Source organism: Manis javanica, chromosome 7, assembly GCF_040802235.1.
Source record: "Manis javanica isolate MJ-LG chromosome 7, MJ_LKY, whole genome shotgun sequence".
Taxonomy (NCBI): domain Eukaryota; kingdom Metazoa; phylum Chordata; class Mammalia; order Pholidota; family Manidae; genus Manis; species Manis javanica.
In genome coordinates this window covers 37,429,293-37,453,474 of record NC_133162.1, presented here as the reverse complement: position 1 = coordinate 37,453,474, position 24,182 = coordinate 37,429,293, and the positions used below count along the sequence as shown (strand labels likewise).

The following is a 24,182-nucleotide window of genomic DNA, read 5'->3' as shown; positions in this document are numbered from 1 at the left end:
CCCTGAGGTGAGGTCACTGGCTCTGGCCTTGTGCCTGTGTCCTGAGTGCCTACCCCACCCCTGCATCAGGCCTCACTGTAGCCTCCAGCTCCCCATGGCCCTAAGCCCACTGAAGACAGAGGTGTGGTGAAAGGGGTGGCTCTCTGCCAGGGACCTCAGCATGCCTGGAAGGGGGTCATCAAGGTCCATCCCGAGGAGCTTGAGGGCTGAGAGGGCCTTTGGCGACACTTCCTTGTTTCCAGTCCCCTTGAGTGAGGTAGGGGTGGTGTTCAAAGGCCCCTGTTTACTGGCCCTTTCCCTGGGGTAAGGGTGGGCCACCCTGGGGATGCCCACAGCACTCTTGTAACCCAGAGTCTGATGTGCTGTGTGCCCTTCAAAACTGACAGCCAGCCAGGCCCTGACCCTGTTGCCCGGAGCTTAAGGCTGGGCCTGCCAGGCACTCTGCCACCCACCTGCCTGAGCATGCTCAAGAAGCAGGCCCTTCCTGCCCCTTGGGAGCCTCAGCCCACGGCACTGACTTGTGTGCTTAGAGCCAGCTCCAGGGGCTCCTCCGAGTTCCCAGGACTCTGCTGGGTTCTTGCTGTGGTTCCAGCCACCCATGGGGAGAGACCAGTCCCTCAGAGTGCCAGCCCTGGAGCAGTAGTGGGTACTTTGTGCATGTCTGGTAAATGAAGAACAGGGGTTGGAGCCGGTATACCCACATTCCCGGAGGCTGGGCTCCCCAGTCACCTTGGAGGTTCTGTAGTTCTAGGGTAGCACCCAGCCTCTGTGATTTGGCTTTGATTTTGTAAAGCTTCCCCATATAATTCTGATACTGTTCTCGGGAGGAGACATGGCTCCTGGGGCATAGCCCTCAATTGATGATTATCTGTGATCTGGTGCCAAATGAGTGTGTGACCTTTGGCAAGTCACTTCCCCTCTGGGGACCTCTGTTCTCATCTGTGTACTGAGAATGTTGCTCTGTGTCTCATCTCTTGAAGGTAGACTCCCCTCCAGGAGTTCAGCTACTAGTCTTGCGTTAGAGGGTGTGTAGGGGGTGGGGGAGAGGACCAAAAGAAGGCGATAGGTCGGCCCTGCCTTTGGGTACTGCCACTGGCATCTGATGATACATTGGGAAACAGGTGTAGCAGGGCAGGGAGAATCGAAGGAACAGAGACCTCTGCTCCACACCCTAAGAGCTGTGGAAGGAAGAGAGGGAAAGGGTGACTTAGTGGCTGAAGTAGCCTGAAACTCTTTCCAGGTGGAACTTGATTTTGGAGCTGGGTAGGATTTGGGCCCTAGGCCAGAGGGGAATGAATGTCAGGTGGGAGGACTGGTAGATGCAAAGACTTGCAAACCAGGTGTGGCACTTTAGGAGCAGGGAGGATGTCCCTGCATATGAAGCAGCAGAGGTGAGCATGGGAAGTAGAGCCATTGCTGAAACCCCAGTGGGGAGCACAGATTCTGTCCTGGGGAGGGGTCAGTGGGGAGCCATTGAAGGTGTTCATAGAGGCCTCTGGGATGTCTAGTGCTTCCAGGAGTGGGATGCTGCTAAGTCACAGGCAGGAATCCTTGCTGGGAAGTGGGGGAGCAGTGTTAGTTCGCAATTCTGATGTGGGAATATCCCTGCCTCTGCTGACGCAATGGAAAGCCTCCTCTTGTTGCAGGGTTCCTGTTTTGCGGTTGACTGTGGTGGGGGGCGAGGGCAGCCAGCTTTTCTTCTGAGGACCTCTGGGAAATTGGTGGATCTTGTCCAGACCACCCCCTGGCGCCCTCTGCTCGCTCCTGGAAAAAAAAAAAGCTGTGTTTGTGGAGTCTGTCCCCATTTCTCAGTCCTCCAAGTTACAGTCAGGCCTGGCAGGCTTTAAACCAATGTGAACAGTTCCCTGGAGCTGGGACTGGCAGGTGACAGGGGACAGCCTCTGGGCATGCATCATTTGGCCTCTCACCTTCTCAGTGTCCCCTCAGTCAGGACCTTAGGCAGCTGGACACTCCTAGGCACCCTCTCCACCTCCCAAGAATGTAATCTACTTGGCAGATTGACAGTGTGCTCACAAGATATAACAGGGTTAAAGTAGTTAAGCCCCTGTGTGAGAAAATGAAGGGGAGGGGCATATTGCAGAAGGAAGGGCAAGAAGCCAAGGACCTCCTCTACTTCTCCATCCTCCTGCTTCCAGGCCCAACTCAATGCCACCACAGTGGCCTTCTTTGGTCCCCCGCCCCCAGTACGCACACAGACAGGAGACCCTGCCTCCTGGCAGTCCTTTACTCCTTGGTGCTTTCAGGACCTGCAACCTTACCTAAGTCTGTTGTGAGGTCACTTGCCCACCTGGGTGTCAGCCCCACTAGGCTGAGCTGCATGCAGTACAGGACATCCGTGGCTTGTATCAGTGCTGGGCGCTTAAGTGTCTCTGAAGTGACCAGCCCGGGGCATAAGTGGGTTGTGGCAAACGCAGCACTCCAGGAAGACATGGAGGGGCCTGGGTTGACCATGGGAAGTGCAGAAACCGTTGCCTTTCTTGGGGCTCCACCTGTAGGAGGAAGCACTGGATTTACTGTGCAGTCCTATAGAGAAACCACTAGCCACATGTGACTATTTAAATGTAGATTAGTAAAAAACAAATGAAATTAAGTTTTCAGTTCCTCAATCACACTAGCCACATTTCAAGTTCTCAGTAGGCCCATGGGGCTAGTGGCCACCATATTGGACACCGCTGTGGTTGAACCTTTCCATCATCACAGAAAGTTCTGTTGAACAGTGCTGCACCTAAAGGTCTTAAGGGCCCATGTAGCTGTCACCATGTTTCCACAGGGAGGCAGGCCCCTGGGACCTGGAAGGTGGAGGGCTCTGCCTGTCTCCCTGTTAGCAACTGCACTGGCTGCTCCTACCTACCCCCACCCCACCCATGCACAGCAACCTGGACTTTCCCGTTCTTTCTGTGAAGCACAGGGCCCCAAAGGACATCCCTGTCCCACCCCCAAGGGCTCTTCAGATGGGGCCACCCAATGTCCTTCCAAGACAGTGATGGGGAGTAATTATGAAACCCACATCTGTCATTTACTGGGTGACTTGGGTAGGTCACTTCTCTAAGCGTCTGTTTCCTAGTCAGTAAAATAGAGCTGCCAATACTTGTCTCTGCCTGGCAGGGTTGCAGTGGAGAACAAATGAGATGCAGCTGAAAACGCTTAGCTCAGTGTCTGGCACATAGTAATTGCTCAGTAAGTGGCAGCTTTCCTTACTATCAGGTTGACTGAATTCCCTTGCAGCATGCGTTTAGCTCCCAAACCCGCTGTGCTTTGGGTTTCCATACCCAAGAGACTGGGTTCTTTCTTGTCCTGGTTCCACCTCTGGCCTCAGTTTCCTTGTCTGCATGCTGCTTCTCACACTTTCTGTTGTGACCAGAGAGGTCTTGCCAGGCCGTGGGGGCTCGCCTCACTCCTGCATGACTGCTGTACGAGGAGAGTCTGGGGAGGCCCGTGGCGGAGAGAGGGCTGTGAGTGTGCCTGCCTCTCCTGTCCTCGTGGGAAGCTGCAGGGCTGACCCTGCTGGCAGTCCTCTGGGAGGCCCCAGTGTGTGTCCCAGCTCTAAAGGAAGTGTGCACAGCCAGCACACGCACCCACTTTCATTTCCCTCTTGGAAAAGGAGCTGTACATCTCTGCCTTGGACTCCTGAAACCCTCTGGGTGACTGACACAAGAACTGCTCCCCTCTGAGTTCCAGGGATAGTTTGTTGGGGTCTGTGAGTCTCCAGATCGTGTAGGATCCATTTTCTGGTCAGAAGGTCTGAGCCATGCCATGTTGAGGTGCTTCTGAGGCGTCAGCAGCCCTGAAGAAGGTAGGCTTTCAGAGTAAGGCCTGGGGGTCTGGGCCTGGCTTCCAGCTGTCCAAAGGGCTCCAGAAAGAAACTCAGTAAAAGGAAACTAGGAATTGGCGGGAGGTCGCAGGACCCTGGGCGCTTGGTGCTAAGGCTTAGGAGGCAGAACAGCACTAAGGCCCAGCCTTGGGGAGCAAGGAGGCAACATGTCTCTGAGGACAGACTGTGTGCAGGAGGAGCTGGGGTCGGGGGCTAGACCAAGAGGCTTCCTGGGAGGAGTTTGTCTCCATGGGGAAAGGGTGAAGGAGGTAAGGGTTAGCCATTTGCAGGGAGGGTTCCCCTTAAGTGGGTATGGGGGTCTTCCAAAGCGTAAGGGCATGGCCCTCCTTTGGGTTAGGGGCTGGGAGCCCTTACCTCTTGGCGGTACCCCTCCTCTCCTGACCGTTCCACACCCTGAAACCTCTAAGCCTCAGTTTCCCCATCTGTAAAATGGAGGAATGATACCCATCTCATAGGGTTGTGGAGGATTAAAGGGTATACTCCAGCTATAGCTTTGAGCACAGTGCCAGGATCCAGAGTAAACACAGCTATCCTTGCTTCCCTGTCACAGGTCTCCTTGTATTTGTTGAAAGCCCATTCCTCTGGGAACACATGCTCCTGCTTCTCTGCCTCACAATCCTCTATTTTAGCACAAGCCTGTCTGAATGCTCCCCAGCCTCCACCTGGCACATGGGGGTGCCTTTCCTTGGCTCCTGCCTCCCCCACCAGCCTGAGGAATCGTGAAGCCAAGAGCACCCTTGCTTCCCCGCTGGGGCCCTGAGAGAGCTCTTGGCCAGAGCTCAGGGTTCCCTCAGTGTTTGCTTAGAGAAGCTTGTGGCTTCTCTGCAGGGCTCTGGGACAGTTTGTGTAACCCTCAGGTGCATCTGCTTTTCATTTGCCAGCAGGTCTCAGAAGCTCCTGGGCAGTCCTGGAGACACCCAGGAGATGCCCTGCAGGGAGCATAGACGCCACCGCTCTGGGGGTGCAAGGCTGCAGCACCCAAAGAGAGAACACTGCTGTGCCCCACTGCCCCCCGCCACCTTACTGGACCCGGGACAGCCTTAACCACTGGGCCTCTAGTGACTTCTTAGTGTCCCCTCCCCACCCCAGGGTGGCAGCTCAGCCCAGGGAGGGAGTGCCCAGAGGTCAGCCCAAGAAGAGGGAGAAGAGCCAAGCGTTTGCCTCCCTTTGTGAGCACAGGCTCCGGCTCCTTCTGTCCGGCTCCTTCTGTCCAGACGGGCCACTTTGACCCTTGGAACAGGGATGGGTGCTCCAAGGTCTCCATGCCCTTGCGCCAAGGCACCAGTGAACAGCAGGCAGTCCTGGTGGGTAGGCTCCTCCTGGGAAAGAGCGTCATGGCCCTGGCACCGCCCACCTGGCATGGAATTAAGCCTCCTGGCTTCAGGCCTCTCGGGCGCTGATACTCCTCTCAGAGCTTTGCATGGTGTTGTACCTTCTCTGAGGAATTTTGCATTTGATGACCTGGATAAGATATTTGTCCTCAAGTTATAGCGTCTCCCATGGAGATTTCTTCCCAGTCTGTGGTTTCCTGATTGCCCCTCCTCTCTACCAGGAGTGGGGTGCTCTGTGCTGCCCCAGGGGCTCTTGCCCAGACAGAACCCGGCCTCCCTGGCCTCAGATACCTGTTTTCTGCAGCCTGGCTGCCTGGCAGACACCCCCACCCAGGTGATCTGGAGCTTGAGATTTCTTTCTGCCACTTGAGTTGTGTGTTCTAGAGAATTGGTTGGCGCCCTCACCTCACAGACCTCTTGTAACAACAGGTCCTACTAAGTGAGTGTGGCGTTCTGCTCAGGAAGCTGGATGCATGCCCTCTCCGCCCATGTGCTTATTACTAAGACATGCATCTGTGACCCTCCCGGTTTACTGTAGGTACAGAGCACTCAGTACAGCCCTCAGTTAGTGGGGGGATGTTGTATTTCTTCAGGTTCATGGCCATAGCTCATTCAGTTTTGTGTGTTCCAAATCCAAATGGGCAAAAAGTACACACTAATATGTTTTGAATAAGTGAATGAACAAATAAACAACTGGTTCTGGGCAGGGCACTGGGGAATGTGAAATAAGACAGGGTCCCTGCCCTCTGGGAGCTTAAAGTCCCCAGGAAGATGTCAGAGCTGGAAGGCATTGGGTGTGGGGCCGCGCGTGTGCCTGGGAGTTAAGTGAGCGTGGGCCTATTGCAGGAGATGTGTGTTGGAGAACAGAAGTATAAGGTGGAGCGTTTAAAAATGTTTTGTGTGTTTTGCATCTGTGTACAGATATAGTGTACCCTTAAAATTGAACATGTGTCTGTGTGGCCATGTGGGGCACATTTACAGGTTGAATGATTATTCAATGAGGGTCTGTAGCAGTGTTCTTGTGGGTTTGTGCTGATGGGTGAACATGGGTGTTGGGAGTGTGTGTGTGACATGGAAGGGGCACATTGGGTGCCAGGTGGTGTGTGTGTGTCAGAGGTAACACATCCCAATCCCTTTGGGGCATGCAGGCGTCTGCACCACTCCTCCTGCCATGCTGGGCAGCATGGGGAAGGCAGGGCCAAGCTCTGTGCAGCCAGCCCCACCACTGGCCAGTTGTACCGACTTGGGCAAGTTCTGAGCGCCTCCGTCTCTGTGTCCAAAACCAGGGATGATGTTACTGTGACCTTGAGACTGCCGTGAGGACCACCAAGTCCGTGTGCCTGGCACAAACAATGCATCTCATAAATGTTAGTTGTTACCACCATGCTAGGATAGGAGGGATGGCCCCCTCACTGGCCTGGGGGTCCATGACTCTGAGAAGGGGTCCAGGACAAAAGTGGTCGCTGTGCTCTGCCCAATCCCTAGTGAAGCATGCCCTTAGCCCACTCAAACCAGAGGGCAGTTGTGGAGCTCTGAGGAGGGCTCACCATGAGACCCCACCCCATGGGAGATGGCCAAGGGCATCTGGCCCAACAGCCCTTTCCACTGCACCGCTTCAGGGGGAGGGGAAGGGTCCTGGAAGGCTCACTGGAGCAGACCTGAGAAGCCCATCCTTGGGAAGATGACTCAGGACCCTCTCAGACCTTGCAGAAAGGGTGTTCCCCCGGGAAAGCAGCCCTGCCCATCCACAGCTTCCTCTCTGCCTCTCTCCAGTGGCGGGAGAATTCTCTGACTATTCCCAGCTACCTGCAGAGACTTTCAAATAATTGGTATGGCAGAGCACAGTAGAGACCACCTGCATTCCACTTCTCACGTGAAGTCACACTTGCCTTTTTGGGCCCTTACTTTCCCCACCTGAAAAATGGGGTTGTTGACTCCTGTCCTGCTTAGCATCAGATCAGAGGGCCTTGGGCAGGGAGCAGCCCCCTCGGTGGTCTGGCCTCTTTCAAGATGGCCCTTCCCCTGAGCCTCTGCATCCTGACATCAGCTCTGTGAACTTGCCTGGGCTGTTCTTCCCCTTTCGGGAGTTGGTGTGGGGAAGGAGAACACCCCAGCCAGCTGGCCTTTACTTGAATTCCCCACCCAGGGACCTGAGCAGGGTGTTAAGTAAATGGGTCAGGGGTGGTTGGCTGCCTCTAAACCTGAGGTTACGAGTTGGAACAGGGAGTAAAAATACCTGCTGTTACTAGAGCTCTTCAGAGTCCAAAAAGGTATTTCTACCTATGTGGTACTTTCTCGTCCTTGGCAGGCAAAATACTCTCATTACCAACCTCAGGTAGTTACTGGAACTGAGGTAGGGATGAGGAGGTATCAGGGTGAACTTGAGGCCCTAACTCTGGCTTCCACCTTCAGAGAGGGAGTCTTCACCGACCACCAGGAGCTCCTCCTCCCCACTTCCCAGTGGAGCCTGAGGGAGTGTGGGGTCCAGACCATGAGATCCGGGGCTTGGTTGGGGCTCCTGAGCAGAGGAAGGATGAAACTGTGACCCCAAAAGATGTCCACCTGCTGAGCATCCAGCACATTCCCGCGTGGATGCGAGGTCCTGCGCACGCGTGCACACAGCACTCACACAAGCACACACACATACTCCCCACCCTTGGAGTATGCTTCTCATGTAGACAACTTCATCGCAGCTTAAATTCTCATTTTTGCAAACTTTGTTTTTAATGTTGAACAACTATCACTTGTTTGTATATACTTCAGAAGCAAAGTCCCTGGGGAGAAAGTAGTCTGTTTTCTTAAGCTGAATCCTGGAAGTCCAATTAGGATTGGTTGCTCCACTTGTAAGGTTTTCCAGCGGCTGCCTGGCATGCCCTGCTGAGCTTGAAATCAGGCAGCTGGGCCAGGGCAAGTTCAGGGGATGGGGGTCAGTCCTCTCCCCCATTCAAGGAGGGCTAAGCTTACTGCCCATCATCCCAGAGCCACCTTTGAGGATGACACAAAGGGCATGACAGCAGAGTGGGGGTGTAAGGGAAGCCACATCATCAGGTCAGGGTGGCCTCATGCCCACGCTGAAGCAGGTAGGAAGGATGGTGAGTGCCGTTCTCGCGCTAGCCATCTGAGTTCACCCGTGTGACAGGGCTCATCCTGCCCATACCTGTTCCCTGAGCTAATTAGAGCCAGGTCTGGGCCACCAAAGTTCTGCACTGCAGTCAGCGTGACATCCAGCACCATGGGGCCAGGAGAGGAAGGTCCAGTTGGGCGGGGTGGGGCTTCCCTGGAATCTCATGAAATGTGAAGGGTGGCTTAATTAAGCAAGTAGAGAGGGGTCAGGCAATGCGAGAGCTGGCAGAGGTGGAGGGCATCGGGCCTGTAGGCTTTGAAAACTAAATACCTAATATTTTTTTGTCATAGTTGTGATTTTCAGTATGTTACCCATTGGTTCCCATACATTTTTTGCTGGGGACGAAGAGCATGTAGTTGAAAAAACCTATGCCTTGTAGGCTAATAAGCTCAACCTACAGTCTAGAGGTTTGTCTGAACTGCGCACAGCAGCTGGTACTGGCTCACTCCCTGCAGGGCCCTGGCCTCCAGCCTGGGCTGCCTCAGTCCTGTGGTGCCATGGAGTGCCCATGGCTGCCCTGGGAGGTGTTGCCCCTCACCCAGCCCAGGCCTGTTCCCTGCAGCCTCTGGGAGGCTCGGGTTTCTGTATGCCAGGTGGGCAGCTCCCCCTGTTCTGCACAACAGCGGCTCAGTTCACAACACTGCCCTGCTCCTGCCACTTGAGCCCCCAGGTGCCATCTGCCACCCTATTTCTAGGCGGCAGGTAGGCAGCCACGGGCAGGGGCAAGGAGAGGGCAGGCACATCCCAGATGGGGCAGGTAGGGGGCTCCAGCCCTGAGGAGCAGGTAGTGCTGGGCCTACCACCTGGCACCTGAGTTGTCTCCTCCTCTCTAGGAACGGGTGAGAGCAGGTCTGATAAAGTGTGGGTGTGCGTAAGGGGAAATTCTCATAGTATGTCTCTCTTTGCTTCTGCACATATGAGCAGTGGGGTCCATCTCAGCATCTCTGTGTGTACCTGTGTATCTGACCATCTCTCCCCAAAGCCTGGCCATTTCCTAGGTGTCCCTGCTCACCTCCCTGTGTCTCTGCTCACTTGTGTCTCTGCCTCTGTCTCACTGTTCTGCCTCTCTGTGTCCCTGACTGTCTCTGTTTCTCAGTTCTGAGCTGAGGGTGCCATCAGAACCGCCTCCCCCCACTTTGGGTTGCTCTGCTTAATTTCATTTTCCCAGGGCTCCAACTCACAGAAATAAACCCTCCTTTCCCACCCCTGCACTTTTTTGATTTAACAAGCCTGCCGGAAAACAATAGTGATTTCCACATCGATCATAAACAGAAGTGATTACCATACAATTACAGCCTGAACCATCAGCCTCGATGCAATCACTGAGCCGCATTGTAAATCGGAAGACAATTGCCAGCAGAATTACCCCCAAATTGGTTTAAGTGGCAACAAAAGAGTGTTAGCAGGGTGGGGGAAATACTGGTGGTCCTGGTAGTAGCAGGTCCTCACTGGGGAGCTCTTGAGATGTCTTCCTTGTCTGAGGAGTTGGCTTGCTTGGGAAAGCTTCCTGCCACCGTCCCCGACCCCACTCTTTTTCCTTCAATTACCGCTCCTTGCCCTTCTTGGCATGGTTTGTTATAGACGCATCTATACGAATGTGTGAGTGGCTAAGTGTGCTTTCAGCTGAGACAGTAGAGAAGGGTGAATCTGGGGGGAGCGGTGTTCCAGGGAGGCCTCCTCACCTCCCCTGGTATATCCCTCTCCCCACTCCCATCTCATCGCCGGCTCCTCCAGGTCACCTCCTCCCTCTGGGCTCTTCTCCTGGTCTGGCCCCCATCCTGCAGCCTTCCCTCCCCATCTTCCAGTCTGGTGGTGATCTCATGCCAGGAACCTTCTATATTCCATTCAGGGCAGCCTGCTACTCCCTCCTACAGCTGCACTGTGTCCACTGCATCTTACCCAGCTGCCCAGGCCTCAGTGCCCAGCCTAGTGGGTCAACTCAGCCTACTCCTGGGAGCCTGCTGGCTATTGCTGCCCAAGTTTCAGAGACTCACAAGGTGGGCCTCCAGTAACCCGGGCCTGCCCCTTTCCAGCCTCTGGTTTTATGCGAAGTTCACAGCCAGCAGTATGTCTTTTGAATGTCTGTGCACTGGCTCCCAATCTCAGCTGTTTCTCTGGGACCTTGTCCTCACTTTGGAAGGTGGTTTCACTCCAGGGTCAGGCTGCTCTGAAGTTACTGGGAAAGCCTGCACACTGGCAGCCTGAGATTCCATCACATTTGTCCAAATCCAGGTTGTAAGTGCTTTTGAGTGTTCTATCTCATCCTCACAGAAGGGTTTGTGCGTGCTTGTGATTTTTTCCTTGTTTCTGGTAAGGAGACAGGATGATGCAGGGTATGCCGGGTCACACAGCCTATCAGTGAGAAGTGGGGTCTTCCAGGCCCTACTGTAGTTCTTGTTCCTAGAAGCCATCTCTCCAGCCTTCCCAGATCTGCAGTATACAGCCTGGGGGCTCTCAACCTGGTGTCAGACCTGCCCCTAGATCTCAGACAATACCAATACCTTTGACTCTTAACTAACATCGGGGTTTGGGACACTGACTCCCTGCAAAGTTGAAAATCTGCGTGTAACTTGTGACTCCCTGAAAACCTAACGACTAATTATTGATTTTACATTGTTGAATTAACAGACTACTGTTGATTTTATAGTAGTAAATGATAAAATAGACTAGTATATCTACATGACCATATCTAACTTATTAATTTTTTCAGTACTTCTGGGCCATGTGGTTCAAATGAGTTTTTTCAAATTGTTGTAAATCTCCAAAAAAGCTTCCAATGTGTTTATTGAAAAAAGTCCATGTGCATAGGCACCTACACACTTCAGACTTTATTCACGCATCAACTATAACTTGAACAGGCCCTAGCAAGAGAGTGCTTGCAGGGTGCCCTATTCTGTTCATGTTGGTGGTCCTCATCCCCACTGTTGTCCTGTAAGGGGACTCAACTCAACCCAGAGCCCTTTGGTTCCCAGTGGCAGCTGTTTGAACCCAGGCCTGCCAGCCTTCCGGCTTCTGCTAACTAGCATCCCATACAGCAGGGAGAAGCCTGATGTTGAATGCTTTTTCTGGTCCAAATGTCACTGAGGCTCCCTGTCACTGCAGAAATCTCAGGACAGAGCCCCATGTAGAGTTGGTATATTTAAGACCAAAAATTCTGTCCACTGGCCCTGCTCTCCCCTGAGCCAGGAGAGGCCTCATTGCTGCCCTCGGCTTGGCCTGAGGGACTGGTGCATGCTGGGCAGGGCCTGGCACCCACCTCCTCAGTGCTGCATTGAGTGGATACCAGCCCAGAGGAGAAGCTGACAGCTGTAATAGCCACAGACCGTGGAGTCAGGGAGAGGCTGCTGCCCATTGCCTGCCCAGCAGACTTACCCTTACACACCCCACCCTGAGTCTTTGCCTCTGCTGTGCATCTCCTGAGTAGTCAGGTGTCCACTGGGAAGACAAGGGGATTCAGGCCACAAAGACCTGGACTCAAGTTCTATCTCTACCACTTCATGGTTTGTGCCATCTCTACCTCTGAGCCTCACTGCTTTTCCTTTAAAACGGGTGTTTCTCTGCCCTGCCAGACTACAGAAGGCAAAGAGGACCGTGTTCTCTGTTCAGGGTTTTTAGTAACAGCTGTGGTTTCCTTGGCTTCTGAATCCAGCCCTCCCTGCGAGCAGTAACCCAGCCTCGGTCAGCAGTTACCATATGCAAACCTTTGCAGTGGACATTGTAAGACCACCTGGTTTGCCCTTCAGTGCAGCCCTGAAAACACAGCACCCACTCTGCAGGGCTCTGCAGCACCCACTACCCGAGCCAGAGCCCTGTGTGGCTGCAAAAGTTAAGTCCAAGTAATGCCTCAGCTCCTCAGTAACTGTAGCCGTATTACCGGTGCTCGGTAGGCACGCATTGCCCATGAGCCATTTTGGACAGTGCAGCTGTAGATTCCATCACAGCAGAGGTCCTGGTGGACGGCGCTGCACTGCAGTAAACCATTTCACAAATGTGACACTGAAGACTAGATCAGTGACACATCACACTCAGGACTCCAGCTGAAGGAGAGGGAGCTGGGACATACACGGGGCCCATCAGCTGTATTGGACACACTGAGCTCTCCTTTATTGCCTTTATCTCCATGAATGCCTCCCCTTCCATGGAGTCCTTGAGGACACAGCCTGTGTTTGCTCTGCAGTCCACGGCCCACCCCAGTGGGCATCTGTAGCCGTGTTTGCTGAGTGAATGGTGGAATGAATAAGTAAGTGAGCACGGCCTACTGAAACTGGGGGCATGCATCACTCCCCCCATGGTAGGAGGCACACCACCAGCTGCTGAGAGGTGATGGATGGCCCCTCTCCTGAGATAAATGTGGCAGTCAAGGTAATCGGATTGTATGTGATGGTCTAATTTGTAGGCAAGGGTAGGAAGCGCCCAGCCTTGCCTTGCCCCAGCCGCCCATATTAGTGTAATCAAATGCCCAGTATCTAAATGACTGGGCCCCAGTGATGGATGATGTGAGCTTTGTTAAATGCTGTTGCTCTGTCAAGCCAAACTTCCCAAGGCTCTGCCAGGCTCCTGGGCTCTTTAATTTGTTTTTTCTTGCTTGGTTATCTCTGCGTGGGGCAGGGAAGAGGGGCAGGGGGCTCTGTCTTCTCTCTGGATTTTCAGAAAGGAGGAGGAAGAAGCCAGAACTGGAGAAGGAGTCAGATGGAGTCACCTCACTAAGAAGCATTCCTAGGCTACTGCAAATAGTCTTGGGGATCCCAACTCCCCAGAGCTCTTGAACCTGGGCCTTACCATGTACTCTGTGTCTTCTGTCTCTTTCAGACTCTCCTGACACCGTGGGCTGGCCTTTTCTTACTGAGATATCTAGATATACCAGTTTTCCACTGGAATGTTGGAAAAATTATCACCTTTCCCTTATGGCTAGTGCCCACCATGTCCTCTTTGAGAATCTTCCCCAATCCCAAGGTCATGGAGATATTCTCTTATATCATCCTCCAGACAATGTATTGGGGGTGGGGGAGGTTTGGTCTGTGGTGTGAGGTAGGGGGTCAAGTTTCCAGTACGGTCATTCTGAGCTCTGAGCATCTGCTGTGTGCCCCAGACCAGGCTGGTCTTTGGAGAGGCAAGCGATAGGAAAGGCACCATTCTGTGCTCTAGGTGTGACAATCTGTTGGAGCCAAAATATGTGTTCTTAAAAGAAGAAGTTGAGAACAGCATGTACAACATGCCACCCTTTGTGTCAGGGTATGATGTGCCTGTACCTCTCATGGCCATGCTGGTCCTTCCATTAATGCTGATTGCTGCCCGTGTGTCAGGCTTTGTCCTAGGCACTGAGGCTGTGGCAGTGAATGTAGTCCACAGAAACCCCTGCACTGGAAAAGCTTTTGCTCCAGGCCAGGGAGTGGGGCTCAGCAGATACATAAGATAAAAAGTAGGAGGTAATGAGTGTTATGAAGAAGCAGTAAGCAAGGAGAGAAAGAGAGGGAGTTGGGTGGCAGGAGATGTGTTGAACTAATAAACTGGAAAGGTCAGGGAACCCCTCACTGAGAAAGGAGTAAGACAAAGGCATTTGGGGGTGAACCACATGGATATCCAGGGCAAGAACCTTCAGGCAGACACTGCAAAGGCCAGACTAACTCGAGAAGGGACATCCAAAGCCACTAGCGTGATGTCCCTGGTGAGAGGAACTGGACAAGAGTGGGGTCAGGAAGACCGGGTTTTTCAGTTTCGGTACATACCCTTTTTCCACTTCTATATATTTTTAATCACATGCACACATTCCTTCTTCACAGTAACATTTAGGAGTTAAGAAGGGAGGATGTGAAATGTAATAGAGGGGAACCATCAGAAATCACGGAAAAATAATAGGTTTGGAGGCCAGCACATGTGGGCCTTAATCCCTCTTCTGGTCTCTGTCTGAAATGGTAGCTTTATAAGAATGGATTTGTATATCACTTATGTGAATAAAAGGTAATTTTGTTCATTTAAAAATAAATAGATCCCACTATGCCAGTTGTTTCGGCTGGTTGTCCTTGGGCAGGTTCCTTTACCTCTCTGAGTGCCAGTTTCCTCCTGGAAATTGGGAATACTGATCCTGACGTCACAGATTGTCCAGAGAAAGAATGGAGGAAAGGGATGTGCGAGTTTCTGCCTGGCCTGCAGTTGCCTCCCCGAGGGCATGTCCGTACATGGCCTGGGTCTCTTCAGGGCAGAGGCAGAGAATATATCCTTGTCTTCACATTGTCCAAGAGCTTGACATCCCTGGAAAGCCCAGGCTCTACTTCCAGCTCCTTCAGAGGCTGTTAGATTTGCCCTGGACTCCCAGGCTGACAGCCACCCAAGACTCTGTGTCCCTGCTGGGTGGTCAGCTGTATGACCAGCAGGCCCCTCAGAGCCCCCTCAGGATCCAGCCTACCCAGCTGGTGCTTGCCTGGCTAGGGCCAGCTGGTCATCTGGTTCCCACACCCCTCTCTGTCCCAGTGTTTGCTTCTCTCTGGGTGCTGTTAATTTTTCATGGCCTCCATCAGAGGCAGAAGGAAGAGTACTGTTTCCTGCAGGGAGAGAGCAGGCGCTGGAAGGAGGGAGGAGGGTGAGCTGTGTGGTGATTAAACACTGCAGAGGCCTAAACAAATGACAGTTCCCTCCCCCACCTGCTTTGCAAGAGAAACAGGGAGCCAGGCTTGAACTGCAGATGGTCCAGGCTGCTGTGTGTCCCCCCCTGTCTGCCTGGGCTGCCCAGTGCAACTACCCAGGGGCTGCGTCCTGAGCCACAGGATGCTGAGCACTGCAGGACTTACCTCAGTCCTGACAGCCACTTTGAGGCAGACCCCAAGGCAGAGAGGGCTCAGGGCCACACAGCTAACACATCATGTTAGGAGGAGACAATAGTAAGTTACCTTGCGGAATGTAGGCTTAAATGAGACGATGCCTGCAAAGTCCTCAGATCAACTGCCTGGTCTGAATCAAGTTCTGCACCCGTAGTAGCCACTGTCATAGTTGCCCTCTTACACCTCCAGAGCAGCCAGGTGACACAGGTTTACATGCAAGTGAGGAAACTGAGGTGCACACACCTGTCAGGGACTTGACCAAGACCACACAGTTCATAGCTCAGCAGATAAAACCGGGCTCACCCACCTCTGACTCCCTGCCCAGTGTTCTTTCTCCAGCACCAAGGCCAGGAAGGGAATGCAGGGTTAGACCTCCAGGACCACAAACGAAAATATGAGGGGAAATCGGCAGCTGTGTCGGAGACTGTCTGCCAAGCACAGGGCTCTCCTTGCCTGAGAGCTGGTGTTCATTCTGAACTCAGAAGGGGAAAGGGAGACATGGTTCCCTCCCGCTCCTTTCATGCACCAACTGGCAACCGAGCTCACCTCTCAATCTAGAGCAGTGGTTCTCAAAGTGGGGTCCCCAGACCAGCAGTGTCAACATTCCCTGGGAACAGGTTAGAAATGCAAATTCTTAGGCACCACCCCAGACCCACTGAATCAGACACCCCACAGGGGGGTGAGGCCCAGCACTTTGTATTTTAACAAGCTTTCCAGACATTCTAATGCACAGGCAAACTTGGGAACCCCTGACCTGGAGACCCAGGTTGCTCAGTCCTGCCCTGAGACTTTACCATCCAAGACAGATTCATCTAGCCGTCACCCAGTTGTTATACTCTGAGTAACAGGTGCAGCCAGGAAGCACTAGATGTAAATGGAATTCTTATAAATGATTCTTGTTTTCATTGCAACGAGGCAGCTGGATGTTTAAAGAAACCACGGAGAATCATATCATCACATAAAGGAGCTTCTGCAAAGAGAAAACTCTCCTTTCCTCCCCCCCTCCTCACCCACCTTTGTTTTATAAATTCAGTCTCTATGTCAGGCTTTCTTTGAATGGTGTCTACCTATACATAACTAAAATAGACAGTGTGCTGAAAGAATGGCAATCTCCAAAATGTATCAAGGTCCCCAGCAGCTCAGATAGAGAGCCCAGTAGGATGAATGGAGGCCAGACTGATGTTTTGGGCAGCCGGCTTATCCACGGCCAGCCCCTGCTGTAGTAGAACAGCCAGGTACCGGTGGTTTCTGGGTGCTGACAAATATCCATACTCAATGTTTCTCGGAAAAGGAGTGGAGGACCGATTAGGAATCCAAGACTCAGAAATGGGAAATGTGCAAGCTCTTCCTGGATAAATGGATTAGAGGGGAAATGCTGAACACATTTCAGAATAGAGAGCCCACTGGAGGGATGTCGTCTCCCACAGCGCAAGGTCAGGAAGGAGCATCTGAATCTGCCACTAAGTGCCACCCCCGGGGCCAGGTCATGTGTCCCTGAGTGCGAACGCCTGCCTGATTTCTGAGTGGGTGCAGCTGGAGTGGGAGCCCGCCTCCACCTCTGAGCACCTGCCGTGTGGCTCAGCCTCGGCTCCATGCAGTCTCACCCTCCCAGGCCCAGAGTGGGGAGACAGGAACCACCGTCTGTCTCTTGCACCAGGAACCTGAGATCCTTGGAGGTTAACCAGGTCACTCAGCCAGAGGAAGCGGGAAGAGGGGACGGTGGTCCAAATGACTGGCGGCAGAAGAGCTGAGGCTCTGGTCAGCAGGTTTTTCCTGAATATGCTCTTTCTCCATGAGCAGTGAGTGACCTGAAGCCACCTCTGAGTAGTCAAGGGTGTGGATCACCAGGCCAAGTCCTGCCGCCCCAAATTTCTCCCTGCCCTTGTCACCAGGGCACACCCCCCTCATTCCGTCTTTAGGGTGGGGAAGCTTTCCAGGTGGTTCCTTTATTGAAACAAAGGTGCCTTGGAATCAGCACCCCCCTAATCCTTAGTCTCAGGACTAGGACCCCAGGAATGTTTGCTCTGGCTTTGTGAACCCTGCTGGGTGGAAGAATACCACCATTTGAGGGTCCTGGGGTTTGGCGTTGGCTCCTGGCTCCCACAGGAAGAGCCCAGGGTCTAGGACTGGACGCGGCCCGGGCAGAGGGAGAAGCAGCACAGCAAGGCCTTTCAGAGCTCCGACTCACTGCCCTTTTGCCTTCTGCAAAGTCGGACAGCTGTGTTTAGACTCCAGGTCTGACTGATCCTCAGAAGGGTCCAGCCTCACGCCAACCTCTCCTTGCGCTGGGGCTTGGAGGACACAGCCAAACTGCCAGTATTCAGCTGGGAAGCCTCAGGAAAAAAAGTAACCTACCCAGGGAAGAACTCGGTTCCCTTAACCCCGCCCTACCTCCTCCAGCTTTCTACAGGCAGTGGTGTTTAGCCCCCAGGAGAAACTGTACGTGCAGAATAGAAAATAGGCTCTCAGGGTGGCGCCTGCTGGAATGAGGGCCGTGCAGGTGCTGTGGTTCTCGGGGCATGGCTCCTGGGCGTGGGGGGCAGGGCAGGGGAGGCAGGGGCTTGTCTCGCAGGACCTTGTCTCGCAGGACCTCTGGGCTCTCTTCTGTCCTGCTCGGTGCTGCCTTGGAGCAAGATGGAGGTGGGGAGACCCTTGGCTCTTGGCACCGCACCTGCCAAGGTCAGTCCTTGGGTAGCAAAAGGAATCTGCCCTGTTAGAAACTGTGTCCTCCCAGAATAGGGGGTGGTGACTGCACAGAGGCCTCCAGGCCTCAGTCTATTGTTGGTGTGGCTCACCCTCTCCCCTTTCCAGCTTACTTGCTTTGCTGTTAATGCTGTATAATGTCCAGTTGAGGTGGGCTACATCCCCACGCTTGCCCCACTACCAGCAAACATCCCTGGAGTAAGACAGAAAATCCTGCCTTGGTCTGGCCTGCCCTGAGCCTGGACATGTACTGAGCCAAGTCACCGTCTTCTCTGTGCCTGCTCCCCATCTCTAAGATGGATCCTGTGGCTACCCCACTACCAGTTAACTTGTGAGGGTCTGGGGAGCAAGGGTGTGTGAGCCAGCACCTCGCAGGGGCACAAGATGCAGTGGTGGCTCCCCAGGCTGGCAGGATTGAGGGGGCACCACTAAAAAGAAAAGGCCGTTCTCTTTCTGATAGAAATGCTGCCTTGAGCTTGCTTGGGGATGTCTTTCCAACTAACCCTGAGTTATCCAGAAGACCCAGCTGGTGGTGTGATGTGGGGAGGGATTTTCCTAAAGCCCTTGGACAAGCTCGGCCTGTCCAGCGTCTCCTCCTCGGTCGGAGCATCCTGCCCTGCAGGCCCGGCCTCCACAGGGTGAGGGAAGGCCAAACCGGTTTGGGAATCAGCCCTGCCAGCTCCAAGGTCCCCGGAGTTCAGTTCCCAGGGTGAGTTCACACGCCTTGAGACTCCCAACTCCTGCCAACCCGGGCAGCCCTTGGGGAGAGGGGGTAGGAGTATGTGAGGAGCGTTCTGAGAGGGAAGAAGCAGCCAGAGGCCCACTCACCAGACCAAGACCCAGAAATGGCGAGATGTCAAGCATGAGGAAGCAGGCAGGGCTGGGCAGGGTGGGCTGGGATCCGCCATGCACACCTGGGGGCAGCCACGCCACCAACCTGCTTAGTCCTTCCTGCACATGGGCCTGAGCACAGCACGCAGAGGACAGACAGACGCAGAGGGCACTTACAGCTGAAGGACCAGAGGACGGTTCCTCCTTGTTTGGACTTTCTTACCCACACAGTGATGGGAGATGACAGAGCAGGGAGCAGAGTGTGGGAACGATCTGGAAAAATAAGAAGCCGTTGAAACAGGGCAGTGTGCTGTGCTGCTGCTACTGTTGGTCGTGCAATGATATAGTCGATTTTCAGGAAGGCAAAAATTTTTTCCCGCAAGGAAAACATCTCTCGTTTTATGTTCCAGGAGTCAGCTGTCAGGGCCACCAAAGTCCAACCCACAAGCCTGCCCCCCCCCCACTGAATAATGTTTCCTGTAACCAGAGGGAATTGCTTACCCCTCAGCGGCCTCAGCAGCCGAGGCTCCAGAGCCCTCCCCTCCCACCCATCCCTTGGGCTTCCACCCCCAGTCCTGCACACACCAGCTGTCAGACCTCAGCAAATCTGCTCCCCACTGTGGGCTCAGGGCTTTAGTGAATGGGGGGCATGTGAGCAACGTGAGGTCTCTGGAGCCATTTCCATCATGCTGGGAGAAGGGGGAGGGTCCAGGCCAGGTGGGCGGACAGGCGGCTCATCCCACAGCACCTGCGAGATTGAGCAACATCAGGGACACGACACTGCTTTGAGACCAGGGCTGATTCATGGGGCCACCCACTCTTTTATATATGGCCCAGAGAGGGGAGGAAGTTGTCTGAGGTCACACAGGAAGTTGGTAGCAGACCAGGGAAAAGAAACTAGGATGGAGTGGAATTGTGTGGGGGGGGGGGCGCGGAGGGGGCGCGTGGGCACACAGAGCCATCTCCTGGGGATGTGCCTATTCTCAGATTTGTGACATCACAGCCTCATGGAAGGAGAGAAACAATCCTGGACCAGCAGCAGGGTGCTGTCCTGTGGTGGGACTGTGGTTGAATCACTGCCTAGGCCTCCGTTTCTGCCTCTTGAAACCTAGGCAGCCTCATCCTTGGTCAGCCCTTGCTGGGGGGTGTTGTGAGGCTGCAATGAGGCACAGGGTGTCAGGCAGCTGGGAAGACTAAAGGGCTGTCTGTGCTCTTATCAGCCCATTAGGTCCTCCCCATCGCTAGTAGGGTTATGCCACCCCATTTCAGAGGTGTGCACCCATGGCTTCAGCTGCCCAACTGGGTCAGCAGCCGCATTAGGGTTGATGCTGGGTCTCCTGAGCTGAGCAGCTGCCGCCTCTGGCCCTAGGGCTTTAAGTCACTGTTCCTGGCTCTGCCCCTCCATGGGTGTGTGCCTCCTGTGTTTTCTCAGGAGATGACCTGAGAAAACAGGGAGGAGGGCTTTTTCCATTTCTGGGGCACTCAGCAGTGAGGGCCCATTGCTGAGGACAGACAGAGTAACAGTTCTGTAGATGTGATGTGCTCAGAGGTCATGGGTCAGAGCAGGAATCCTGACCTTGGCTCTTGTTGTCCGTCCCACCTCTGGCTGAACACACAGGATGGGGACTGAGGAGAGGCTGAGAGATGCCCTGTGTCAGCCACCCTGCTGGCCCAGTGTGGAGAGAGTGGCTGCAGAGGACTGGTCCGGGCTGCAGGGCCTGAGCTGAGTCAGAAGTGAGCAGCTTTTGGGACTCAATTCCATGAGAGCCTGGGGTCTGCCCAATACAGTGTGAGCAGGAAAAACATTGGGTATGAGTATAGCTGGGTGCTACGGAACAACCCTGCCTGCCCGCGGGCACCCAGTGTGAAGGAAAAGGTACAAGGCTGGGCCCCAGGCATTTTGATATCCTCAAGGGACATGTTCTTAGTTACAAGGAAACAGTAACTTCATTCTTATAAAAACCTTCCTGTATGGCAGGCATCATACTAGCATTTTGTATGTATTGTTTGTTTAATCCTCATGACACCTTAGAAGTGAGGTAGTATTTATTATGCCCATTTACAAAAAGGGAAAACGAAAAGCACAGAGTGGTTAAGTAACTTACCCAAGGTCACACAAGATGCTAAGTGGCTGAGCTGGGATTTGAACCCAGGCAACCTGGCTCGGGAATCTATTCCTTGGCCACTCCCTTCTGGAGGCAGGAGGTAGTCAGCACTTTATAGCTTCCAGTTGAGACTCTGGCACAAGACTCACCATCTCCCACATGCGGATGAAAGCTCGCCCGGGCCTTTCCTCCGCCTTAGGACTCCTCACGCCCGGCCAGTAAGCAGCTGTTACTGCCTTTGCACTTCACAGGTGAGATGGGGAGACCAGCCCAGGCTGTGTCATCTCAGTCCTTGGGTCCTCCAGCCCCTCACCCTCCCCTCCCAGGCCCTCACCACTCCTCCTTTTCTCTGCACAGGTCTGGGGAGTGGAACCCTGGTCCCCAGGCACAGGCTGGGGGTCTCCAGTGTCTCTGGCTCCCCAGCTTCCCTGGACATTGGCCCCAGAACCCCATGTTGGAAAGAGGAAAGAGGAAGCGGGTGGGGGAGTTGAGGGTGTGGCCTGGGACTGGGAGGCAGGAAGACGAGGAGGAGCAACAGGATCTCCAGGAACCCCTGGGTTTGATGCTCTGAGTAGGCCCTTGGCCCTCCTCCTGCAGGATGGACTCTGTCAACATGCCATGAGCAGAGGGCCAACCCGTGAGCAGAGAAAAACCAGAGCTACAGCTGGCTTCCCAAGTGACACGGCCTGACGTTGTTTCTGTAAACTGCTTGCTTTTCTTTCCCCATTTTGGAGTAGCCCACCAATGGGGTGCATGTCACCAAACAGGTATCACTTGAGAGGTTAAGTAACTTACCCAAGGTCACACAGGCTGTAAGTGGCTGAGCTGGGATTTGAACCCAGGCAGCTGGGTTCTTGGTTGTAGATTTCATTTGGTGACAGTGCCAGTCTCTGGACACATCATGGTGAGATTCTGTTCTGGACTGATGCTCCTGAGGCCGGGTCCCCAAGGAATGGGGAGCTGCTGGCAGGTTGAAAGCCTCAGGACTCCAGGTCACAGGTGTTACCCTGGTCGTTGGGTCTCAGGTGTGGTGTGCCCAGTATCTCTCCCGCCCTCTGCATGTCGGGTTATCCAACTGTGATTCATTTCAGCCTGTTAGTCTTGTGTTGGTGCTGCATAGCCTATGCCAAACACCATGCTGGGCCCCAGGTTTGCAGAAATGAAACCCTTGAATCCCAATGAGCTCATGCTCTCGCTGTAGAATACCACAACCTTTCCCCTGGGTAGCCCAGCTCACTCACTCATTTCTGCATCCATCAAGCATCTACCGTCTATCAGGCCCTGTGCACCCTCTGGGGACACAGATGGGAAAGAGGTGATCAGAATACATTTACGGAAAAATTCCTCTGGCTGCCTTGTGGTGTGAGGGTTGGCGGGAGGCTGGTTTGGAGACTGAGATAAATGATAGGACGCTCTTGTCATAATTCAGGGCTGCGGAAGGTGATTGGAACAGGCAGAAGCAAAGGGGAGAGACAGTAAAGGTAATCAGGCTGCAATGACCCATGGGTGGACGGGTGGGGGAGTGTCTTCCTGAGGTGGTTTTAGATGCTCCTGGGATCCTTGTGGGTGTGCAAACAGAACTGGGCTGGTTGGGGAAGGAAAGGCAGCTGGGAGGAGCCCAGAATGGAGGCCTGGTTCTTCCTCCTGACTCACCAGGCAAAGCCCTCCAGCTGCCTATGCCAGACTTCTCTGCAGGAAATGGGACTACCACCTTCTGCTGCCATTTCAGAGGGTCTTGTATGGACTTAGTAAGCTGATGGAATAGAAATATTTGAAAATGCAGCATTAGTATTTTCCATTTAATAGTGACTCCTACTTGTGTGCTCCCAGGGACGCTTTCTGCCTTGCTCTGCAGGATTCTTCCTCAGCCCTACTCCACAGCCTGCTTCGAGAGCTGCTGGGCCTCCTGGGTGCCCCTGAACCCTGCCCCATCCCTGGGTCTCCCAAAGTCCCTCCCACACTCACTCGCACACTCACAGAGTTCCCCTGTTCTCCAGCAGCCTTCTAGCCGCTAAAATGCTCTTTGATACTTAATGTGCCTTTGTTTCATTTTGCGTGTAGCTTCTCAAGGCTGCTGTGCATTTGATAATTGCCCTGCTTGGTCCTTCCATCCAGATCTCTGTACCCCCCTCCCGAGACAGCCATGTGCCCCCACTACTGCTCCTGTCCCTTCCCAATCCCCAGACCTTACAGAAATGTGTACCCCCTGACCCCGCACTGACTAGGCCTTCCCCAACTCCACCCCTGCCCCCACTCCCTCCATAGGAAACAAATGCCTTTTTTCCTGTGGCCACATGGCTGCCTCCGGTCTTGGGCTCCTTTTCAAATCCAAAGCAAGTATGGCGAGGGGGCAGCCTTTCACATGTGCCCAGGCAAGTTTGTCCACCTCTTTGATGACCTGCTTAGACTCCAGCCTCTGCCTCTTCTCCACCCGAGCCCGCTCACTGTCTGCTGGTAACTTGGCAGGTCTGGAGAATGCAGCTCCACCCTCCCTACCTGGAGCCCAGGTACTTCCCAAATCCGGCCTTGCGGCCTCTTCCTCACACTGCCTCTTGTCTCTTGGGTCCAGCTGGCAGCTCCAGCTTTGCACTAGCCTGTCTGATCATCGCACCCTGGGCATCCCCTCTTCCAGATGCCGAGGGTACAGAGGCAAATGCATGGGCTGTTACTGCCCCCAGGGAAGGCACATCGGGGACAAGGCAGGACAAAGATGCCCCACGCCTCCTCTCAAGACCTTCCCTCCCTCTTATATCTGGTTTCCTTTTTCTTGTCCCTCCAGGGCACTGTAGTGGCTGCTAGCTGCAAGGGGAAGCCAGAAAGATCTGGGGGAGCAAATGTCAGGAACTTGGCTCCCTTGGTGCCCTTCCTCAGACCTCCGTCCTGCACCCTCCTGACTCACAGACCCGGCATTTGTTTCCATTTCTCTTTCAGAGTTTGTTCTGCCTGCACCATAGCATCCTCTGGTGCAAGGGCCCCTAGAGGCATCTACTTGATCCCATTAATAGACCTCCCCTTGTCACACACATCCCTATGTTATGTACCGCTAGGGAAGAAAATCATGCAACCAGTCACACCATGATGTGACATCAACTGTAAGACTTGTGCTGCTGGCAAATGACCTTAGTTGTTTGAGTCCACAGCAGGTCTGGAGTGGAAACCCTGCTGTCCCTTGTGACTCCCTAGATAGGCTGCAGAGTCGTAGTGGGAGCATGAGAGGTCAACCTGTCATGTCTTCTCCCTGGCTGGAACCCGCTCTCCCTTCCACTGACCCGTCAGTGCCACTGCCCCCACACCCCCTGTGTATGTGGCCCTCCGGAACGCGACAGCCAAAAGAGAGGCCTGGGTTTCGGGCTGTTCTGGATCCTAAGGAGCCCCCTCTGAAGTAGCTGCCACTGGACTAGGTAGCCACGTGCTGCCCAC

General features: G+C 53.9%; 1 protein-coding gene across 13 annotated transcripts in view; it reads left to right on the top strand.

Moving 5' to 3' along the window:
• ZMIZ1 (zinc finger MIZ-type containing 1) overlaps positions 1–24,182 on the top strand; it is a 223,413-nt gene that overhangs the window by 160,823 nt on the left and 38,408 nt on the right. Inside the window, exon 1 of one of the 13 annotated variants that reach the window (XM_073240736.1) lies at positions 20,903–21,013. The exons of 11 other annotated variants lie outside the window; for them this stretch is intronic. The gene's annotated coding sequence lies outside the window, so the exon portion shown is untranslated. Of the gene's footprint in view, positions 1–20,902; positions 21,014–22,225; positions 22,244–24,182 lie in introns of those variants that run through there. One more of the 13 variants, XM_073240735.1, reaches the window with a different exon arrangement.